At 28.5% G+C, this 7,959-nt stretch overlaps 2 protein-coding genes across 2 annotated transcripts in view; one reads left to right on the top strand and one right to left on the bottom strand.

Moving 5' to 3' along the window:
• Positions 1-7,959, top strand: part of Orct (Organic cation transporter) — a 130,663-nt gene that overhangs the window by 3,032 nt on the left and 119,672 nt on the right. The window lies entirely within an intron of this gene.
• Dap160 (dynamin associated protein 160) overlaps positions 1-7,959 on the bottom strand; it is a 110,260-nt gene that overhangs the window by 101,328 nt on the left and 973 nt on the right. The window lies entirely within an intron of this gene.

Genomic DNA, 7,959 nt, shown 5'->3' with positions numbered 1-7,959 from the left:
GACTGCCGTCAAAACAGCCCTGGCGAAGCCCTGCAACGTGGGGCGAAACGTTGGCTTAATAAAATAGTATAATTCTACTATTTGAGTTTTTTTTTACCGCACCCGGACCTATTCCATATATTCCATTCATCTATACACACGGTCAATCAATAATCTTCCTATATTGTTTTATGTTACAATACCTTCTATACTCAAAATTTTCTATAATATGACAGAAATTGGCACGGAGCTGGAGTTATACAGTACCCGCAATACAACAACTGTGATATTCAGACTGTTTTTATTATTACCATATTATATATTTTATTATTATTATTTTCACACCGAAGCTTGGGAAAAATAAAGAAGAAAGATTTGTTAGCTCAGTTTTCAAAAATTATACATTTAGTGATAAATTGTAAATGTTCTTTTAAACGGTAGTTAAATTATTTTGATAAACAAAATCATCTAATGAGTATTAGCAAAGGTAGGGCGAATGAACGTTGTACCAGTATTTTTAAAGTATGTCGGGCTCTCATGAAAGCCTGTTCATTATTTATTATTTGTTTCTAATGATTTGAAAATAACATAAATATTGAGTTTGATAACTTACTTTCCACAATAACTACTGAAAATTTACAGGGACCCGAATTCTTTAAGTTCACTGATTTAAGGTTCTAACAAAATAGATTGAGGGATCAAATTAAGTTACAGTCTAACTGTGCCAATAACTATTTGCTAACTTGAGCTTAGTGTAGTAGTCAAGGAAATATCTCATGTTTTACGAAAAATTAAATCCACTAAAAATATACTCGTTATAAAGAGAAGAGAAAGAAATGCTTTATTCATCCATGCTGGCCAAATACATCGGATTGCTACATTACACAGCATACTAATCAATCCGTGATCGGACATATATAAATTACATATTTTTATATGATATAATAAAATAGAAAGAAAACATTTTTTCCCCCACATTTTGCTTTTACAATCAATACCAGTCTACACACTAAATACAAGTTTCTCAATTAGTGATAAATTGTAAATGTTCTTTTAAACGGTAGTTAAATTATTTTGATAAACAATATCATCTAATGAGTATTAGCAAAGGTAGGGGGAATGAACGTTGTACCCGTGTTTTTAAAGTATGTCGGGGTCTCATGAAAGCCTGTTCATTATTTATTATTTGTTTCTAATGATTTGAAAATAACATAAATATCTCCCTGGACATCCGTCTGAAAGGTAATTATATTATCTTTAAAAATAAATAAATAGCAGTATGATCATCATCATTTCCTATCCATTCAGACCCCATAAAATTATAAATTAATATAATTGTAAATATGTATGTAAACTATTATATCATTCTTAATTATTTTTACATCGTTTTCTTTTCTTTTTTTTTTTTTTTTTTTTTGTTCAACTTATAAAAGTGAGAAAGTAACCTATAATTATTTTTTTATAATGACTGTTTATATTTCTTTGTATATTTTGTTTAAGTATTTCTGTGGCTCCTCAGGCCTCATCTATTGATTTCTCTGTATTATTCTAAAGGGACTCGTCCCAGAATAAATGAAGTATTATAATTATGAGATACGGATATTTAAATTACCTTATTTTGAAAAACCCGGCATTTAATTCCGTCAGACTATTTCATTGAGGATAACACTTAGCTGATACGAGAGACCTTTTAAATGTATATTTGACATGAAACGTTCGATGCGTAAGTGGTGTAAGTCAATTGTGAAGATTTATGTTATTTTAAACTTTAAGAGAAGTGCTATAAAGTGTTTTGAAAGGCATAACATATTTTCTGTTAAAACTAATCGGTCGCAAGCATATCAAAATTTTGACTAGATTTGCAGTTAGTTAACTTATAAATTAATTCATTTTTTATTTGTCTTGTTTATTAAAACTAATTTTTATGAGAACAAAATGACTTACAACATTTTTGCTCTCACCGGCTCATACATAGATTTATTCAAAATCGTTCTCCAGATAGTGGCAAAAAAGTCTAGAATCGATAATATTATGTATATATCCATAATATATAGTATTCATGATGTGTTAAATGTAAAACGTTTACTATGTTAAATGTAATTAGTATAGGATTGTGAGCAGCCCAATTTAAAGTCATGTAAAATATTAAACTCAAGACCTCCTGGTAGATTTTCTGAGTAACTTATTTTATTACCTTTCCTTCCAAAACTTCTTGCTATTGTTTACTTCTAAGTTTTTATTAAAGTAATTTATTACATCATCTCTGAATTGAGTGAAAAGTGGAAGTTGTGTGAAAGTTTGTCTACTGAATGTCTTGGTGATCTTCTAACTTGTGAGGAAGAGAGTCAAGATGAGGTAATTGAGAACTGTCATTACATTATTATTATTGTCATCCATTGCTTTATTAATTTTAAAAACATCGAAATCAAAACTAATACACTATCAAAACACAAACTAGGAGCAAGTAACTTAATACGACCACAAACAGTAACGAGCTACGCTGGTTTGTTGCGACACGTCATTCTCCATTTAACAGACCTAGTAATAGACCCTCAACCATGTTATATCGTTTTAACATGCTAAAAGAATGAAATATTTCTCCATTTAACACAGCTTTTTCCATGTAACTCGCTTTAACTTGTTAAACTAAGTACCTCTAATATAAGATATCCCTTCAGAGAAGTTAAATTTATTGAAAAAGATAATGTAATAAGCTTACCTTTAATATGTAATTCAGTTTTGTATGACTTTTCGTTTCTGGGCTTAGCTATTCACACACACACACCCACATGTTTTTTTACCACCTAATATCCTTTAGGTAACCATCCTGTTCTATCCAGTGTGGGTCTGTGGAGTTGTTTGGGTTCACTACGAAATAAAAGTAATCCACCCATGTTGGAATCTAATCAGTGCCACTGCAGCGTTGAAGTTATTTATACTTGGCTTTTTGAAAACCCAGATTTGAAATTTACACGATGGCGATATCTTTTTGTTTAGGTAAGTGAAAATGACAAAAACAATATTTCATCCGGCCCAATGTTAAGGGAAGATACAGAAAAGAAATGTATTAGTCTTAGCAGGCAAGGTGGTAAGGTAAGACCAACGAGTGGATATACCAGCTATTTAAATTTATATAATATAAATTTATTTATACATTATTATTTTATTTATTTTATGCAAGGGTGTATAGAATATATCTAAAATAATTTTTTGTTTTATATCACTTCCAATAAAAAAGGTTTTATTTGATTTACAATAAATTCCACTTTATTTTCTTCTTTTTAAAAGGTTTCAATATGGCGATAACTTGACTTATGATGGTTCGTATCGCGAGGAAATGCTTACCTAACATTTATCAGCCGCTTTTAATGTTCCCCATGAGGCTCATTACAGTTCCACTTGTGTAAGTGATAACGTCGAGTCCTCCATCTTAACATTATATCTTATGATTCTTAAAAATATAATATGTATACTATGTACCGGGCAAATAATTACATCCAAAATTGTATACCATCATTTGCTTCATTATGCAAAATAAACACTTTAGATATAGTACATGGTTTCGCAAAGAATCCTCAATGTCATCTTGGTAAAGAATAATCTGTACTATGTTATACGGTTCGTGTCACATACTTATACCAAGGATCAAAACTAGAGGGGCAAATCATAGTCAATCGTAGGGAGATGAGGGGAGTGGGGCAAGCCATATCAGGTTGTTAAATTTTATCATGGAAAAGGAAATGAAACCAAAACTTTAAATAATTTCTTAGTGCTTTATTAACTATTACAATTAGTATTTTATTGAAAAAAAATATTTTTTATTAAATTAATAATTTTTGTCTCTTCTAGAAGGGGGGGGGGCGGCAGCTGCCCTCTTCAACCCTTCGCTGGGTACGCCCTTGTATTTATCTATTGTCTTATATACTTATATATTATGCTTGTCCATATTTATAATCTTTACAAAATTTTATTGCTTTATATTTAACAAATGCTTTGCCATAATTATAATATTCTGTAGACTCCAAGAATACGTTGTAGCGATGTGGTTGAGCACCGCTAGATCGCGCTAGGTGGTTTAATCACTACGGAAATTTCTTTGAACAATTTTCTAATTTTAGTTAAGTACTGTTAAAATTGTTTACTTTTTATTTATTGTTTAAGTGTCCCTATTTTGATTATTATTTAATTAACCTAACCAAAAAAAAAAAGTCCATCTATTAAAAAAAAAGATAGTTTTAAATGTACTGATTCTTTTTTACATTCACTTACGTATATGCGGATTATATAGTAATGAAAATTATTACGATTGTGCAAAATTTCAAAATCGAGTTTTTGACGGAAATACACATTTTGAGGTCCCATAAACCAAATAAACAAATCTCGCAAAATGGTCTGTGTGAGTGTGAATAGCCTTGCTAAAAGACTAAAAGTCGTACATAACTGAAATTACTTATTTAAGTCGAATGTGTGTCCGCGATGTGAAAGTAACTTTATTGAATCGATTTTCTTTTCTTTTCGATTAAGTTTCAATGGCACAAACGATTTTGATGAAACTCACCATGCCGATGTAAAATTAAAGGGTCTTTAACTTTAGCTATGCATTATCATCATGGGAATAGTATGTTAGAGCTTAATTAATGAATATTTAAAAAATCTTCCTTCAAAGTTCTTTTGATTTTGTTATTTCGAAATAATTAACCACTTTTTATTTTTATTAGTAGTGTAAAACGGACAAATATAAGCTATAAAATGATTTGATTACTAACTTAACAAGATAAGAGGAAAAATATTTTTACCAGGTAAAACACTATTTTCGGATAGTACTAAAAGACTTAAGAGTAGTATTATAAGCTTATTTAAAAAAATATAATATTTAAGAACATGAATGAATGTGATGGAAGGCAATGTAGAATGACGATGAGCGTATTAACAAAAGATCTGCTCCAATACGAGTGTGATTAAGTGGGCGAATTTGTAGTTTCCCCGCTCATTCTGTTAACTGATGTCATGTCGACATAGTCATTAAAAGATCATTTTTTTTATTTCACTTTACCAACATATATTTAATTGTATTTATTTATATTTTATTATTTCTGTTAAAATTGGATTTAGTCATTATGTGAACTGAAAGGTTCATTTTGAAAATTTGTACGGGGAAATATCCCCACAGTGAATAATATAAATTATCAATTCTTAGACAAGCGAGGATTACTTTCAACTCAAAGTGAAGTGGTAAGTGGAAGTTATGTGATGCGCGCAACTGATTTTTTCTTAATTGAAGAACACCTAAAAATATTATAACTTCATGAAACTTTTAAAAAATATATTTTTTTAAATTTCTCAATACTTGTACCATGTGCGAAATAATTTCTATTTACAAAAAAAAAATTGGTATTGTTTTTTCAATAAGAGAGCATATTTTAGAAATAACTTAGTTTCGTCACGGTCCTGTCCGTCATGAACCTGTCTTCTACTGTAAATTTCGCAGGTACATGAATGGTTGATTCAAAATGTTAAAATTAAGATTATGATTGTTATTTGAAAGTAAATTGTATAATTAATATAAGGTTTCGGCCTGTTCCCAATTTAAATTAAAAAAAAATTATTTAACTTTAAACTTTTGAATGCAAAATATTTGAGGCGTTCGATCGAAAAAAATGGTAACTCTAGAAATGAAAACTTTTACTATGTCGAATTGTTTGTTAATTGCAATATTTCACCATCAATCAGTAGTTAGTTACTTTCCATAACTTAATATCAACATTATTTTCTCATGAAAGCAAATTTTCTAAATATTCTTTCAAAAATTTATTTAAAAAACTGATAATGCCAAAAACTGCAATCCATGGAAAATTGCAGTTACCATGTTTACGATGGAACGCCTGATTTATTATCCTTTTTTTTTTTTTTTTTAACTAGATGTATTTTCCAAACCTATCCGAAGAAATACAAGACAAACGCATGACCCTATCTTAGTTTTTTGTTATTTATTTATTATTATTTTTTTTATAAATACAATATTTATTGTTTCAGTGAACATTGAATTTCAATTGGAGTATTTAAGGGAGTATTTAGGAGAGTCCCATTTTTTTTTTTCAGCCTCATTACTTTAACCTTTCAGAAAATTAACTCAGAATTGTCTCTTTCCGTGAGAATTACCGATATACATTATTGTTATTCTTAGCATAAACCTATGTAAATTAAAAAGTATTATTAGGTAATATTATATAAGAAGTCACAGGTTGTTGTCGATCGTAACTATTTGTTTACTAAACAATAAACTTTTACCTTGGGGACTGCTCTTTAATCAATTTTTCCACTACCTGTTTAGTTTAGACTCATTGATTGTTTACTGCACTGTCTGCCCATGCATAACTTATTGTAAACAGTTCTAACCGTAAATGCTAACATTACTTAGTGCTGAGAGATGGAAGTTCGAGTAGAGTAATGAGGTGACAAATGGTATGAGCATAACTATTATTTTTGCTTTTATTACATTCTCTTTCATGATTACTATTAAAAAAAAAAAAGGTTGATTTATTTAAATATATTACTATACAATATAAGTGATATATACATATATTAAAAAAAAGTTATACTTGATACCAAAATTATAAGAGAGCCCACAGAAGGAGACGGAAGTTTAATAATTTTTTATTGTTAAAATGCCATTTTTTGAGTTGTCCGTGGAAGAGTGGTTGATTGAAAAAGGAAAAAAAAAAAAAAAAAAAAAACTATACCAAAACTAAAATTATTTACAATAAGTAATGCATTGTGTTATAAAAGAAAAATGAAAATTATATTTCATAAAATAAAAAAATTTATAGATTGTTTCAACTGTGTTCCCACATCAGAGATATATAGTAAATATATTTTTTATTTTTACTGAACCTTTAAAGTGTAATTTTTTTCCTTGAAAGTTCCTGTTTAAAACTTTTTAAAAGTGCTGAAAACGAATCTGACTTTTTTTCATAAAGAATATTTCTTTGATCTGCTTTACAACTCTTTTTTCCTTTTATTCTGTACACATTTAAAATCATTTAATACAATTGAAAACAATTTTTTTTTATTCCAGATCATAAAATAAATTGAATGGTATGTTACTGCCCCACTATGATGTATAAGAGTACAGTATGGAAATAATAATTCAGACCGACCAGGTCTTGGAAACTGGGATGAAATATTTTTTGAGGGAGAAATAAAGTTGATATTCGTTTTTCTCAACTCAAAAAACCGTTATATATGAACATTCATAGTAATCGAAAAATAATTTTTTCTTCAAATTTTTCCTAGATTAGAAGACTGGAAATTCAGCTTTCCAACTGTTATAGTAATGTTTTAGTTTTTGTTTTATTGTTGTTGATTGTTGTTTGAGTTTCTCATCTCAAAAAACCGTTTTATGTGAATATTCATAGTAATCAAAAAATATAATTTTTTTTTCAACATTTTTTCTCTTAGATTTTTTTTTTCGAAAATTACAAAAAATGCAATTACTTCAATACGACTCCACCAATCTAAACTGCACGAATTAGTACAAACTAGAACCTCTTTAAGCAAATTAGAACCGATGATATAGAATTAAAATTAAAAAACGATTTTCTTTATTTTAAATTTATTTTTTCTCCATTATAAAAGAATAAAATCTAGAAGTCATTGACATGGATTGGAAGAGTGGAAATTTAGCTTCCCAACTGTTATATTAATGTTGAATAAAATTATGAGGAGTTATGAATTTTTTTTTTAACGCAGTATACCGGTAGAAGATAAATATGTTCCAAAAATCAAGTCCGAAAAAATTATAATTTTTTATTGAAGGATCTCAAAAGAAGGTGGTAATAAAATTTACTTGATTTTTGCTAAAAAAAAGTTCTGAGCCTGCTGTGCTGAAAGCGTTTTTTGGCTTTTAAAATTTTTAGTACATTTAAACTCATATAATGCGATTGAAAATGTTTTATTTATCAAAAAACTAATCAATTGGTA

Source organism: Halyomorpha halys, unplaced genomic scaffold, assembly GCF_000696795.3.
Source record: "Halyomorpha halys isolate HHAL.00 unplaced genomic scaffold, Hhal_1.1 Scaffold270.1, whole genome shotgun sequence".
NCBI classification, from domain to species: Eukaryota; Metazoa; Arthropoda; class Insecta; order Hemiptera; family Pentatomidae; genus Halyomorpha; species Halyomorpha halys.
The sequence above is the reverse complement of the archived record's forward strand: the minus strand, read 5'-3'. Positions and strand labels throughout refer to the sequence as shown.